This window comes from Cariama cristata, unplaced genomic scaffold (assembly GCF_000690535.1).
Source record: "Cariama cristata isolate BGI_N322 unplaced genomic scaffold, ASM69053v1 scaffold10158, whole genome shotgun sequence".
Classification (NCBI taxonomy): domain Eukaryota; kingdom Metazoa; phylum Chordata; class Aves; order Cariamiformes; family Cariamidae; genus Cariama; species Cariama cristata.
In genome coordinates this window covers 1-14,173 of record NW_009632824.1, presented here as the reverse complement: position 1 = coordinate 14,173, position 14,173 = coordinate 1, and positions in this window count along the sequence as shown.

Sequence of the window (14,173 nt, the reverse complement as noted above, 5' to 3'; positions counted from 1 at the left end):
AAGAGGGAGGCAGTCCAGGTATTCAGTTTCTTTGGGTCACTACATTTGATGACCTGAAAGAGATTCCTTAACAAATCAGCAAGCACTAATAAATTATTTGGTTAGGATCCATCAGTTACCAAGTTAGAAACCAGTTCTTCACTCCTGAATACAAACGGTGGTGAAAAGTATTCAAACCTACAAAATGATCACAGATTAAAAAACTGAGGCAGCCCATAATTAACGTGGAAATATCAATTGCCCATTCTAAACAGTTTACAAGCTAAGAAACTACTTCATTAGCTTGAGTAAAGAACATCATGCTATAGCCACTTAATTATGTAGACACTGAGACAAGTATGGCTATAAAATCAGAACAGATTTAACTTAAAGTTTGCAATGAAATACAGGCTAGAAAGGGAAACTGAATGACAAAAATTCTTATCACGGTTATAATCACTTTCATTTTTCAGTGCACGAAAACTCATTGCACTGTTTGCTGAATTAGAAAAATACAGAATAAATTATTTCAGGTCAAAGAAGCGTTTACTCCAAATCCTTTAGCCAGGGAAATTTTAAAAATTTATTTCCAGAATAAGTTTATTTTGGATGTTTCTTATCTCACAAGTTAACTAAATAACCTTGCTTGAGGTACAAAATTTTCTTGTTTCCAAATCTTTCACTATTATGGTAAAACCCTTCAAAGAACCCTTCATCCAGTCATTACTGTTTGCTCCTTCTCCATAAGAGATTTACAACAGTTTTTAACAACTAAATTAATCTTCTTTCTATTATTTTTGAAATTTATACAACATCTTCTAGTATTACATAGAAAAAAAAAATCAGAGATTGTACAATTTTCTTTCATATTTCTGAACAAGCATGTTAAACAGCAATTCAGTCTTCTCTCCTATGGGATATATTATGAAAAACTTATCTGAATATGTGAGAACCTATCATCTGAGTATTCAAAAGCGGAGTCACAGAATAACTACTGACAGTTTTTGAAAGGTTTTTCTTCTATACAGAAAGGTCACTCTGATAAAATTAGCAGTTGGCTTGAAACAAGGAATGGTGGGAAGAGGGCAATGGCAGAGCTGCAAGTGAAATATGCTAGGATAAGCACAATATTCTGTGCTTCAATGGACTGTATTTCACCAACCAAAAAAGGTTTAGAGCAGAAGAGCGTGCTAAGAAAATCTTCATCTTGCCAACCCTGGAGACTGCAGATACACCAGATTTTTTCCAAAGCTCTTGAGAACACCAGACTTACAGGTGTTCTGCAGGTGTTAGTCAGAGATGTCTTCCTACAGAAAAGGAAAGTCAAGGACATCTATAACACTCATCTCAAATTTACCACCCCAGCATCTAACCTCATGCCCAGAAAGGTGAAATGGGCTAGGATACCACTTAAAGTGGGGACAACATCCAAACTATCATTTAGAAAAACTATAAAAATGTGATGGAGGCCACAGATCAGAAGTATTTACATGAAAGACTGTCTGCTAAAACAAACAAAAACCTCACATGTACCAGAAGCATAAATAAAATAGGAAAGAAGCATGGGAAAACGCAAGAATACTAAAGGGACTCCAAGGTCAACGTGTATTTGGTAGGCAATCAAAGATGTTGCATATGCATGCTCATGAACTTGATTACTAAAAACCACTAAAAAGGAGAAGATGGATAAAGAGCATCCATGAGCAACACTTTCAAGAAACTACAACTCTTCTGCTCTAAAATTATGTTTATCTCAGGAATACTGATCCAGTCAACTATTCCCAATGAAGTAATGTAATATATATTCATTATCATAACCATATGCTGTAATCTGCAAAAGACAAAACCACAGTTATTTATAAACTCATTTACTACCGAATAAAGTTCCAAAGGCTATTCATTTTCATGGTATTCATTTCTATGGTAGAAGAAACAGTAATTGATAAAGCCATGAGTAATACAGGAACCTGTAACTAAAAATGCAAGTATCATCTAAAGTGCAACCTCGATCTAAAAAACACCAAACCAATCACTTACCAGTTCTTCAAATTTTTCTGTTATTTCCCTAAGTACTCTGGAAGATGATTTAGCTTAAAATGTCACACTCACCACAATAAATCTTTAAGCGATTTCCAAATGCTATCAGATGTCTTGTCTTGATCTAAGATAAAGTATTATTCACCTTGCCTGCTCTTGTACAGGGATTGTAAGCAGGGAACGAGGATTAACACAGTTCTAAAAGTCAGGAGAAGGTTTATCCAGTTGTCAGCTAACCAAAACATGGAATTAATCCACTCATTCCGTGTGCATGCTGTTTTGATAAAATGGAGACATCTCACCACCATTCACCTTAAATAACTAGTATGCATAAATGTTTTTAAGTGACTTCAACCCTTAAGTACATTCTGGGGTTTTTCCGCAATTGTATGTATGTATAATGTTTGCATACACCTATATCACAGTCTGACATTTTCAGAGGCTTTATTATTAAAATAAGTTACTCTATAATTCAGAAAACTGAAGGGTTACTGTTATTTTTTACGTTATATGCAACTAGATTTAGTCACAAGAAATGTACCACATAAATAGAAAGAAGCAATGCAGTAAAACAATTCTTCTCCATCTAGTCTTTTAGAACATTAGTATAAAACTGTGCCACATCTACAAATTTCATCCTCCAATTCTGGTAAAGAAAAAAATGCTATATGTAATTGGGAGTGAAAAGTGTGCGCTAGAGGGGAGAACACAATGATTTTACTATAACTATGAGCACCTTATAAACATGATTTTCAGCTTGGACACATTTGCTTTATTATTAGGTCTGGTCCTCTGCCTCAGTTTTGTTTCTCTTATGTTCAGTTGAATTCTTCACCTGAATCAAACATTTTATTTACATATAATTTTACTATCTGATCAATGTACCTTCTATGAAGCCAAAGGAAATTTAAGTTGTAATACATCCTATAGTCAACACAATGTAAAAGGCAAATGAAAAATTTCCCTGCATGTCATCTGTCACAGATCTGGCTAAACCATCAGTGGAAGTACCACCTGTGGTACTTATAAAGCTGATCACTTTCTTCAAAATAATATTATTCTCTCCAAAGTTAGGGCACTAACTCTTTGGATACATTTCTCTTGACTCTTGAATTCAAACCCCTAAGAAACATCCACTCCGAGTCATAACAATCCTTGTAAAGAGGAAAATTCAAATCTGAACAGAATGCCAGGATCTGCTCAGGTGTCCTCCTGTGCCAGCCACAAATCCTACCAACTATGCACTGATTAGGCACAGGTTGTTCTGAAAGGATGCAAAGGTGAGGATTCTCTGAAGACGGGGTCCTGGTTCTCAGACTGGATACGCATCTCAGCAGTTTGTTAGCTGAATCGAATGCAGAGAAATCTCTTGGAACTAATCCAAAGTATATGTTTAAGATTCTTTTATTTCCACAGGAAAATTCCAAATATAAACACAATCACTAGGACACTATCTTAAAACCTAGTAATTCTGTTTATATTTAGACAGTCTAAAGTAAAAAAACTGTGAACAAACTCACCTCAGCTCAGAAAAAGAGGCATTTCAATTCACAGCTCAAGAGGAGTTATTACTCCCGCTGTATGAATCCACTGCTTTTCAGCAAAGAAACATCATTCTTATGCAAAACAATGCTAATCCACAGTCATACAATACCAAAATACCTTCAAAAAGTGAGCGCCCCAAAATATTTGTCGAAGATGACCCCATGAATATTTAAGCAATAAGAAGCTGGACATGCTGTTAAAATAGGAGGTGGGTTGGTGGTTTGGTTTGGTTTTTTTTGCTAAAATGAGAGGAAGTAATGCATGTTTTGAAAGTAAAAGACTCAGACTGCTCTGGGCGTACAGATAGGGGTTTTGATCCACCCTGTCTGATCAGCATCAGGCACCATCTTACAGATCCAATTCAAAAGAAAAGGAGTCTACCAGGAAGCCTCTCAACAGTAACAAGGATTCCTAGTTAAAGGAAAGTCTTTTTCAACCAGGCCGAGGAAAGTTATTCTGAAAAAGAGATACAATATTTCTCTAGAGATGTAAAGTAGCTTGGTAAAATAACAAGAAAACTGCTTTTCTAACAGAAATAGTCACAGAAAGACATCTTGCTTTAAATGCAAGTGGAATATCTCACCTATCGCCAAAATAGGTATGTCAGGACAAGACCTTCGAGGGACAGATTTTCTTCATGTTCACAGGCTGATGAAGATGTCTCCAAGACTGATTTCGCTCAACGAGGATATCAGCTACTAACAAATATCAAAGTTTGTCCTCTTTCTTAGTAATGCTGACATCACTTTTGCCATTTTCATGACCAAAATTGAAGCAGAAAGACAAAAACTTGAAATGAAAGTAAAGGTGGTGAACAACAAAAATGTTTCAGGGATTTCTTATCAGATGGTGCACACACTGGAATTCTTTGTGGTTTCTATTTTTTGCAATATATAACTGATAGGTATCACAAGCCTGGCTTAAAAATTCAATCACATCTTTTGCTACCAAGAGTTAAGGTCATCTTGGCCGATTCTGACCTTTCTTGTGCAAATCAAGCACTGCATTTTCAGTCTATTACTATCAAAATAGCTACAACAGCAATACAAATAATGATATTGGTTATTTCCCATAGAAATGAAAGTCTTTTGCAGCCACTGGAGTAATCAGAGCAATCTGTGCCCCAATGCAAGTAATTTATATGTATCTATAACATTCTGTAAAGTGCTTCACTGATGCACCACGGAAAATTCATACTACACTAGATGACACTCACATCAGAATCTCACTGTGTAGAAAATCTTGACCATATGTATTTTGAAGAGAACATTCAAACAGCATCTAGGTTAAACTTTCAACTGAATTATTAAGATGGCCAGGGGGACGTTCACACTCTGCCACATAACTTCAATGAACATTATAACTTTATTTTTCTTTTCAAGTTATTTCAAGTGCTCAGTAACTTTGTCTACCATGTGAAAGTACCAAAAGCAACAGATTATTCCAAGTCAAATAAATATATTGCGAATAAGCCAAATTCCTTGATAATACTATAACAGCATTATAATTCTAAGCGTATCTTAAGAAATCTAAATTTTAAATTGAGCATATGACTGATCGTTATCAGTCCAGATTAGACAGCTTTGCCACTTTTATGAGGAATAAATTATTTTTCTTTTAAAGTCCTTGATGCTAGGCAAAAGTGCTTTCCTAAATCACAAACATAACCCTGTAAGTGATACAGTATTTTGAAAAACTGAGTAAACTACATTTTGAAGTAAAAAAAATCCTTGAGATATTATAAAACTTAAAACTAAATTCTCCGGCTTTTTCAGCTTTATGTCAATGTCAGCTTAAACTTTAAAAACCCAAAATTGTAGATGACATAAAACTAGAAATAACTTTTTACAATTTCTGTTGGTTTATAATTATTTCAGGTTTTGTTTCAAGCAATGTATGTTTTTCAAAAAGCCTACAGTGCTTGTGTTAATAATTACAGGAAAATCTAAACTCATTTTTTGATATGTCAGACAGAACTAGTATACAATTTTTTTTTCAATCTAAAACATTGGGGGCGGGGGGGGAATCCCTTCTTAAGGAATTAACTTTTAAACCTGAAGTTTATTTTATGTCTTAACTGAAACTTTAAGTTTTGCATTAAAAACCACATTTGACCTCAGACAAACACTTCAAAAGAATTCTTTTATTCAAACATGCTAAGCTACTGCCTATCACTATCATAATAACATTGTAAACACAATAAGTTAACTTCATAGTGCTGTTAAAAATCAGCCAAGAACATAAATCTACTTTCCTACCTATATCAAGAGGATGACTAACAAAACATTGAAAAATAGTTAAGCAGAAACATAATTGCTTTGACTGCAATTTGGAAAAGCTAAAAGATTAGGGCAGACTTCAACATTTCTGCAGAAAATCCTTTAAAAATTTTAATGATCAAACATTATTAAACCTATGGTTGTATTTCATGTTCTTCTCTGATAATTGTCCTAGAGCCTCATGTTGCCGCATTAGTTCTCAGAAAAAGAGCCAACTATCCAATCAAGAAACACATTTTCTACAGCACCAAGATGTTTTCTCATTTAAGTACTGACCTGATCTGACCCTGCCTGTGAGTGCTGACAGAATCAGATCAGAAGGTAATGTGACTGCTGGCTATGAAAAACATGATGCATGAAGGCAAGCTCATAGGCCTGTAGCTCCTTGCTGTGTCACTGGACTTTAATCAACTTCTAGTATGTTTTAGATGTTCAATTCTGTTTGGACATTTTGGTATTTCTACTCATGTAGTTTTAATTAGGAAAAATAAAGTTTTCAATGGTATGCAGGCATATTAAACAACAGGCACACTCTAGTGCCATTTCAAAACTGAATCCAGGAAATATTTTATTCTGTATTCCCAAAATACTTTCATTTTATCAAACCAAATCCAAGCAAAAGATATTTTAAAAAGACGATGCACAAAGCTCTCGGTAAAAAAGATTTGTAATGAAGATTTGACAATAAAACCCTCAAAGAACATCTTCCAGCCTGGTACAACACATGTTCCAGAACAGCTCTAAAACTACCTAGAAAACTTGATTTTCCTCAAGGAAAAAGCAGGTCATTCCCTCTCCTCTCTCCCTCTGATCTGTTTAAGATATGAACACAAATCTTCCCTCCAGACTTATACACACTGAACAATTTGAGATCTCTTAACATGAAAAGCTGGACAGAGCTTAACCGGGACTTTGCCCTTGTGAACCATAAAACAAAGTGGTCAGCAGAGTAATTGTCTCACTCCTTGTTCTAGCAGTCACTTCTTCTGCAAAAAATGCCATTTTGACTGATGAACAGCCAAAAGATATTTGAGGTAGAGGCTCATAGGAGGACTGATTATTTTAATTACAACATAATTTAGGTACTATTAAGTCATGAGCTCTTTAACAGAGGGAAATAAACTGATTATGCCATTAAAGATCATCTGGAGATCACAAAGTGAGAGTAGATGATTTATCTTTAGTATAAACAAAACAAATATGGCACCATACGAGCCTAAGAATAAGCTAAGGAGAAGACTTGATTTTTAAGTTGCAAATCTAAACTTTCTAGGCTAAAAAACAATCAATCCCTCAAAATATTGCATTCAGAAAAGAAAAATGCCTTATTCACAAAGAAGTACATTAGCTTGGTGAATTCATCTATTCAAGTCATCTGGGTTGCTGTAATAAACCTCTCAGAATGGTACACATTACATGATTTCAGCATTAAATTGCTTTCATCCTCTGAAGCAAGAACACAGTTTCCTCATCAAATGCAAATGGAGAATGAACTCCAGTTGTCATGTTTAAGCAGGGATGCACCAGCACACACTTCAAAGACGGCTCTTCTTTGCAGAAAGCAAAACTATTAAAGCTATTAGGTTTCACAGTAAACATTCCATTGCATATCAAAAAACCACAATCTATTCTTAATGTCTCATTTCCTTAAAGAAAAAAATAATTTCAAAAATAATTTCCTTAACTATAGACTTACATGAAATTACTTTTATTTGAATTTGCATGTGGGAAGAAGATCATAAATGGATGACTGCAGTCAAAATCCTGAAGTTTTGGAACTGGACTTCCAATACTGTTCAGCTTGGGGCTCCGATTTTGATTTTTGGTTAGAAAGTCACTTGACCTGTCACTGGGCACCACTGAAAAGAGGCTGGCTCCACTTTCTTTACACTTTCTCTTCAGGTATTTATATACATTGATAAGATCCCCTCTGAGTCTTCTCTTCTCTAGGCTAAATGGTCCCAGCTCCCCCAGCCTTTCCTCAGGAGAGACGGTCCAGTTCCTTAATCATCTTCGTGGCCCTTTACTAGACTCTCTAGTAGCACCATATCTCTCTTGAACAGGGGAGCCCAGAACTGGACACTGTACTCCAGGTGTGGTCTCACCAGTGCTGAGCAGAGGGGAAGGATTCCTACCAAAGACCTTCTTTGGGACCACCCCTAATAATCCAGAATGTATGCACTCTGTAGGTTTCCTAAGTATTATACAGGCAACATTTTGAGGTGTTCCTAGGCATGACCCAGTTCACATTTGAGGCGCAACCGTAAGATGGATTTTATTCCTGTTTTCCTCCAGTAAAGTTATTATAGGATCCAAAGGAAGATGGGTGGCTTTATTCAAAGGCTATGATTGTTGAAATAACTTCAGAGATCACATTTCTGCAAATAAACAAACAACAGAGTTCTCTTCTAGAAAGAAAGATCTGGACTGCGTAGAATTCAAGGGCATACAAAGAATTCCTCACCAGAACATGCCGAAGCTTGTTTTTTCCTCTATCAGATTAGTGATTCAAAAGATGGAAGAGGCTGCACATGTAAAGGACAATTAAGAAATTTCTCATCATGTGGCAACTGTGGTATTCATTCAGTTATATTCCCTGGAGTCCAAAAAACACAACTAATCGTGAAATTCCTGGTGAAAACTCATAGATCTGCTGCCAAATCAACTGATAGAATTCCATCTGATCAAATTTTGTAGCTGAACATAGTATTTACTGCTTAACATTTGTGCTTGACTGTCATCTGGAGTTAGGTCAGAGACATACACCATTTATTGCAGACAAGAACAAGACAATAAACCTGACAGCAGATACTCTAACTTTCAATTACTTGAATTATTTGTTGAGGTTTTTGAGAACTAGGATGGATCTTAAGGTGTCAGTTTACTAGAAGAATACAGATAGAAGTAAAATAATTTCCCTCTACATTCTTGTGAAATCTTCTGTTTGGCTCTTTTTCTGAGAAAAGATGTTCTCTTCTTTCATAAGGTTTTCTCATTACATGGATCTAACGAAACAGGACCAAAGGGAGGTAGAATGATACAATGAGGTGGTAGAAACATACAGCATCTTTACAGAAAAAGTTCAACAGCTAGTCATTTAAAGTTGTAACAATGCACAGTTAATGAAAACAGAGAATGAGGAAAAGACCAGAGTCGTCACTGAAAACTAGGGTAGGACTAATCACTGCACTCTGCTAGAATTTCTGTTTGCAAACCACAGCTGACAGCGACACAGAGGAAGCCTGGATCTGCCTCCTGGAAAGCATTATCTAGTAGCAGTCTTAGAAAGCAGCTGACAGAGTCCAACAATGTCTTAGATACTGATGGTTAGACTAACGTTGAGGGTGCAACAATAGGTATGAAAATCTCCTTCAAACAGAGTTGGTGGACAGCACTAACATCAGGGAACAGACATTATTTTAGTGATTTTGATTTTCACTAGAACCTCAGAAATGTTGACACTAGAAAGAAATGGTTTATTTTGCCCTGGAATATGGGAGCAAGATCACAGAATCTCAGGCAGGACAATCTCCTGTAGATTGAGCCGAATTCTGAAATATTAAAAGATGATAGTCTTAAATAAAGTGCCCAGAAAGACCACAGTTCAGAGTGGCCAGAGTTTTGGTTGCTGCTTTTTGTTGACTGGGAAACAAAGTCCAAGACAATTCCTACAGAGTTCACAGCAACAAGTAGAAAAACTGTCTTAGCAAAAGCTATGATTCAGATAAAGTAAACTATTCTGCTGAAAACAGCCAAACCCCATCCCTGTCAGAATACAGAGAAATGCTTTGTCATTCTTTCTACCTGTCTTGCATAAACTCTGCATTCTGTAAGCACGCAATTTACCTCTCTACAGTCTTGGATACAGAGGGGCATGAAGAGGGAAAGAATCAGATGCTTTTAACCAAACTGAAGGTAGTGCCAATTTCTTCCTCCTCTGTCTTTGTAGCAGAGGATCTGTTAAGTTTCTGGTACTAGAACTAATAGTAAGAATTTTAATGTTTTCTGAATAATTTTTTTAAGTTATGCTTGCCCTAAAAACAGAACTCCACATGAGTCCTAGTGCAGACGATGCATGATTTCTTTCCCCCAACCTAGCCCGAGACAAGCAAAAATACAGAGATTTCTAGACAAGTAGGGACATAAACTTATTAGACAGAGTCTATGGTCGCTCTACAGCAGAGCAAGGGATGGCATTATCAGCAGAAATTCAGGCGTTTTTGCTAGCATAAGATGCGCCAGCTACTACCTTTAGCAACAAAACCTAAATGTATCACAGACATCTTAATGAAGTAGTCACAATTTACTAGTGATAAAGTTCTAGGAAGAATATGGAACACCACTATTATTTGCCAGCTAACTCACATGATGGATATTAAAAAAGTAGGCGAGTGATAACAACTCTTCCTAATTTGTCTCCCTTTGACAGAGAAACATAGTTCCTCTTCTTTCTTTGACCTGCATGTTGTGCAGACCTTTTACGCCAGCACAGAGATAATGGTAGACAAGGACAGACTTATAAATGAGCGCTAAAATTTGAACTGAAGAGCAGACATTATGGAAAGCAAAACACACATTTAAGCCCAGTCTACTAAAGATCTCAAGAAGATGCACTGGTTTGATCTTAGGTTTTGGTTTTGCTTTTCAATAGTATCGCCAATGCCAGGTGAAACGTTAATTCCCAGTAAAATTCCAATACTCTGAAGCTCACAAAAAAGATGGTCACAGGCCTAGTATTAAGGAAAAACAAAGAAAAAGAAAGGAAAAAGGCATCAAAAGGAAAAATTATTCTAAAAGTCTCCTTGGAGTATGTCAGCACAGAGAATAGTCCTGGTAACATCAAAGGCTTTTGCCAGCAGACAGCCATTTAAAAAGGCAGATGGGGTTTCCAGTTTTCTCACCTTCCATCAGAGAAAGTGAAAGTACATAAACACATTTTAGCTAGCCTCGACAAATAAGGAGCCTCAACACGAGCAACAGTTTCCAGTATGACAAGTTAATACTCTGAGGGGGCATCTTCTGAAATCTTTATACAGATCAGGATTAAATATGATCCCCCCAAGGTCTCTCAGACAAGGGAAGGACAGCCTATGCGAAATAAACCATGCTCCTCTAAGCCACTAAAATTATGAAAACAAAGGAAACATCCAACCAGAACACACCAAGACATTGTTTCTTTCTCCTCTACCGTAAAGCAAGCCAATCTACACTTCACAAGCTAGTTTGGTGATTTATGAAATCCTACAGAACACACAGTTTAAATCAGTAACGCAGGAATAATTCACATGTTCATTCAAAATTAGTATCTCCTACATATACACACTCCAGGCTAGATAGGTTATCTTATATTCTGCAAACACAGTTAACGTCCAAGCCGTGCTGCTGGCAATGGATAGCACTATCAAAGCAAGTCACTTGAGATTTCATGTACAAGATTTTCCTCCTTATTTACTTCTAAAAACTCGGTTATCAGCACTCCCAAAAGATGCAAATTTCCGAAGCACTTCTGCGTCTAAGTGACATGTTCTACAAGTGTCCACACACACCCAGGAACTCAATAATAAAAATGTACAGAGGCATAAGAAATGGGAGATAAATAAGATCGAAAACATGATATTCTCTGTCCTCCAGATTAGTGGGTTGATTTCTGGAAAAAATTTTCAGAAGGCATAAAAAAAAAAAAAAGATTAAAAACAAAAACTCACCAGAAAGCAAGGAATTACTTAGATTGTTCAATTCAAAAACCAGACTAATAGAAGAGGCCCCAAGTGATCCTAATTACCCTCTCCTATTCCAAAAGACTGATAGAACTGAGGGACAAAACACTGAGAGAGAGCTCTCACATTTTCAGTACACAGTTAACTGAGAGAAGGATGGACACTGTGATTAAAATCAGACCTTTATACTGGAAATAAATCATGTTAAAACATCAAATCATACAAAAAATATTACAGCAGGTTTACAGGTTTTTGTTTAATAAAAGGAGGTAAAACTTCACAGTAGAAGACAAACTAACTGCTAGTGCTAGAAAGAAATTTTCCAAAGGAAAATATCCTCTAGCTGTCCATTAATCCAATACTGTTTTCTGTCATTAAAGAACTGGTCTCTGACTCTCTCCCTGCAATTCCTCTCTCCCTGACTGATACTCAAAATTAGAATGTCATCCAAAGCATGCTAATGATATAAAAGTTCTCATAATTAAGAGTACTAATAATACCACCATGTAGCATGCAATATATACTGCTTAGTCTTTGTAGCTATGGAGCTGTGCTCATGGGAAGTTTGAATCTTTAAATATAGAAGATTTTGAGACAGCAGACCTGCTTTCACAAATGAGATCCCAGACTTGTAAAAAGACACTCAATCCTCCCATTCCTTTCACTAGAACATCACAAATGCCTCAGCATTTGGACAGTAGTTGCTGAGCCTACTAGAACACAAAACATACAACTTTTTTCTGCAATACAACAGTTTCGTTTGCTATCTTCAGAGAGAAAATTTAGTAACATTGATTACTGTATCATATAATCCCATTTTTGCACCTGTTTTCTGGTATTTTAAAAATCCATCTTTTTAATGCTTGACGTTCCTACTATGATTGCTTGAAAAATTGAGAACTAACACATCTAGGTACCCATTTAGTCAGGAAAAGTACAGGATGATGACATTTAAATGGTACCACGTTGCTTTTAGAAAAAGCAGCAAGTGAAACACTGATCACTGCAAGTCTAATCTTACTACTAGAAATAGTCATGCTGCTTTTACATCTAGCATTCTTTTTTAAGCATACTAACATCTCTGTATAGCTTTTGCATTTAAGAAGCATGCAAAATTCTAACTGCATAAAACTGTAATGCTTTGACATACTTAGAATTATAGACTCTCAACATCAGTACAATCCAAAGCAGGAGAAACTCCAGTATGCCAGGTCACGGTACCATACAAATGAAAGCACATCGCCATACAGATAAAGTCATTACATTCTTTCTCTCTGATTTGCTGACTTTTGACAGATTTTTTTTTTTGGTTTAGTACTACTGAATAGTAAGTTCTGTCACATTTTGGCCAAATGTAGCACATTGTACCAAAACTGAGAGACAGTGAGCAAAAACTGTTACCACAGGAAAACATAAACAACTTTGCCAGTTGTAGCTCAAACCATGTAATTCTTAACTATAAGAAGTCCTACTGAAACGAATGGTGTCACTCATGAATACATGGTATGAAATGTGTAGTATTACAGCAACCTTGGAGCTTAGATTAGAACAAGTAATGAGCCACCGCTCAGCACAACGGGAACTAGCGCATCTAGGTTTCCTGCAACACCTGACATCAGAGACAGCTAGCAGTTCTTAAGAAACACTTTTTTCCTGGATTAAAATGAGAATGTTAAAGCATTCAATGATGCAAATAGCAGTGATTCAAACTTCTGATTCAACATCCCTAGTACAACAGTCTATAACGGTACATTGTCTGCCCACTTTTTTCTTCACATTTTTAGCGTCAAGAAGATACACACTACAGACATGACACTCTTCTAAGGCACATTCACAGCCATACTTCAAAACTACTTAAATTTCTTCAAGAAGAAGATTTAAACGAAGAAAAAAAAAAGGTGGCCATTATGACCAAGTTTTCTAGTGTGTCTAAAAGCTTAAATGAAAAGACATAGTGTGCACTCTGCTCTCTGCAGGCAATACCTGTTACTCATGTAACGCATACAGAAGGTACGCCTTGGAGCACTAAGCATCATAAAAACAATTTTTTTGCTGTAAATTACCTACAAAATTGTCTACTGCTAGCTCTTACCCCAACAGGAAGAGCAAAGGAAATGAGAATTTAAAATCCATCTGCAATGACACCTACTGGAAAGGAAAGGATTGATGACTCAGGCTCACATCTGCCCTTCATACTCCTCAAATTCTCTCATTTATCTCACAACACCACTAGGCTTATAAAAAGCATCCTTAGAGGGAAAATACATTTAAGAAATAACACCAGCAGATTTTTTTCTGTAACATCCGTTTCTAATTATTTTTTTACGAACTTCAGCACCTGGTAACATTCACTACCAAGTGAGCCATTGAGCTACAGGAGAAGCCTCAATTTTGCAAGAAAGGCTGATCTTTTAAGATAACCCTAAAAGTTGCATGAGTTACAGGCAGGCCACTAATTCCCCACGTAATCTTTGCCTTTTAAACGTGAGCCAAAGGTCTACCTGCTGCAGATTAACCTCCTCCGCAGCCCGTGTACTTCAGGGCGCACACGAGATTACTCCTCCTCCCGCCGGCCCTTTGACATTCAGGGGCGGCCGGGGACCGAGCAGCGACCCT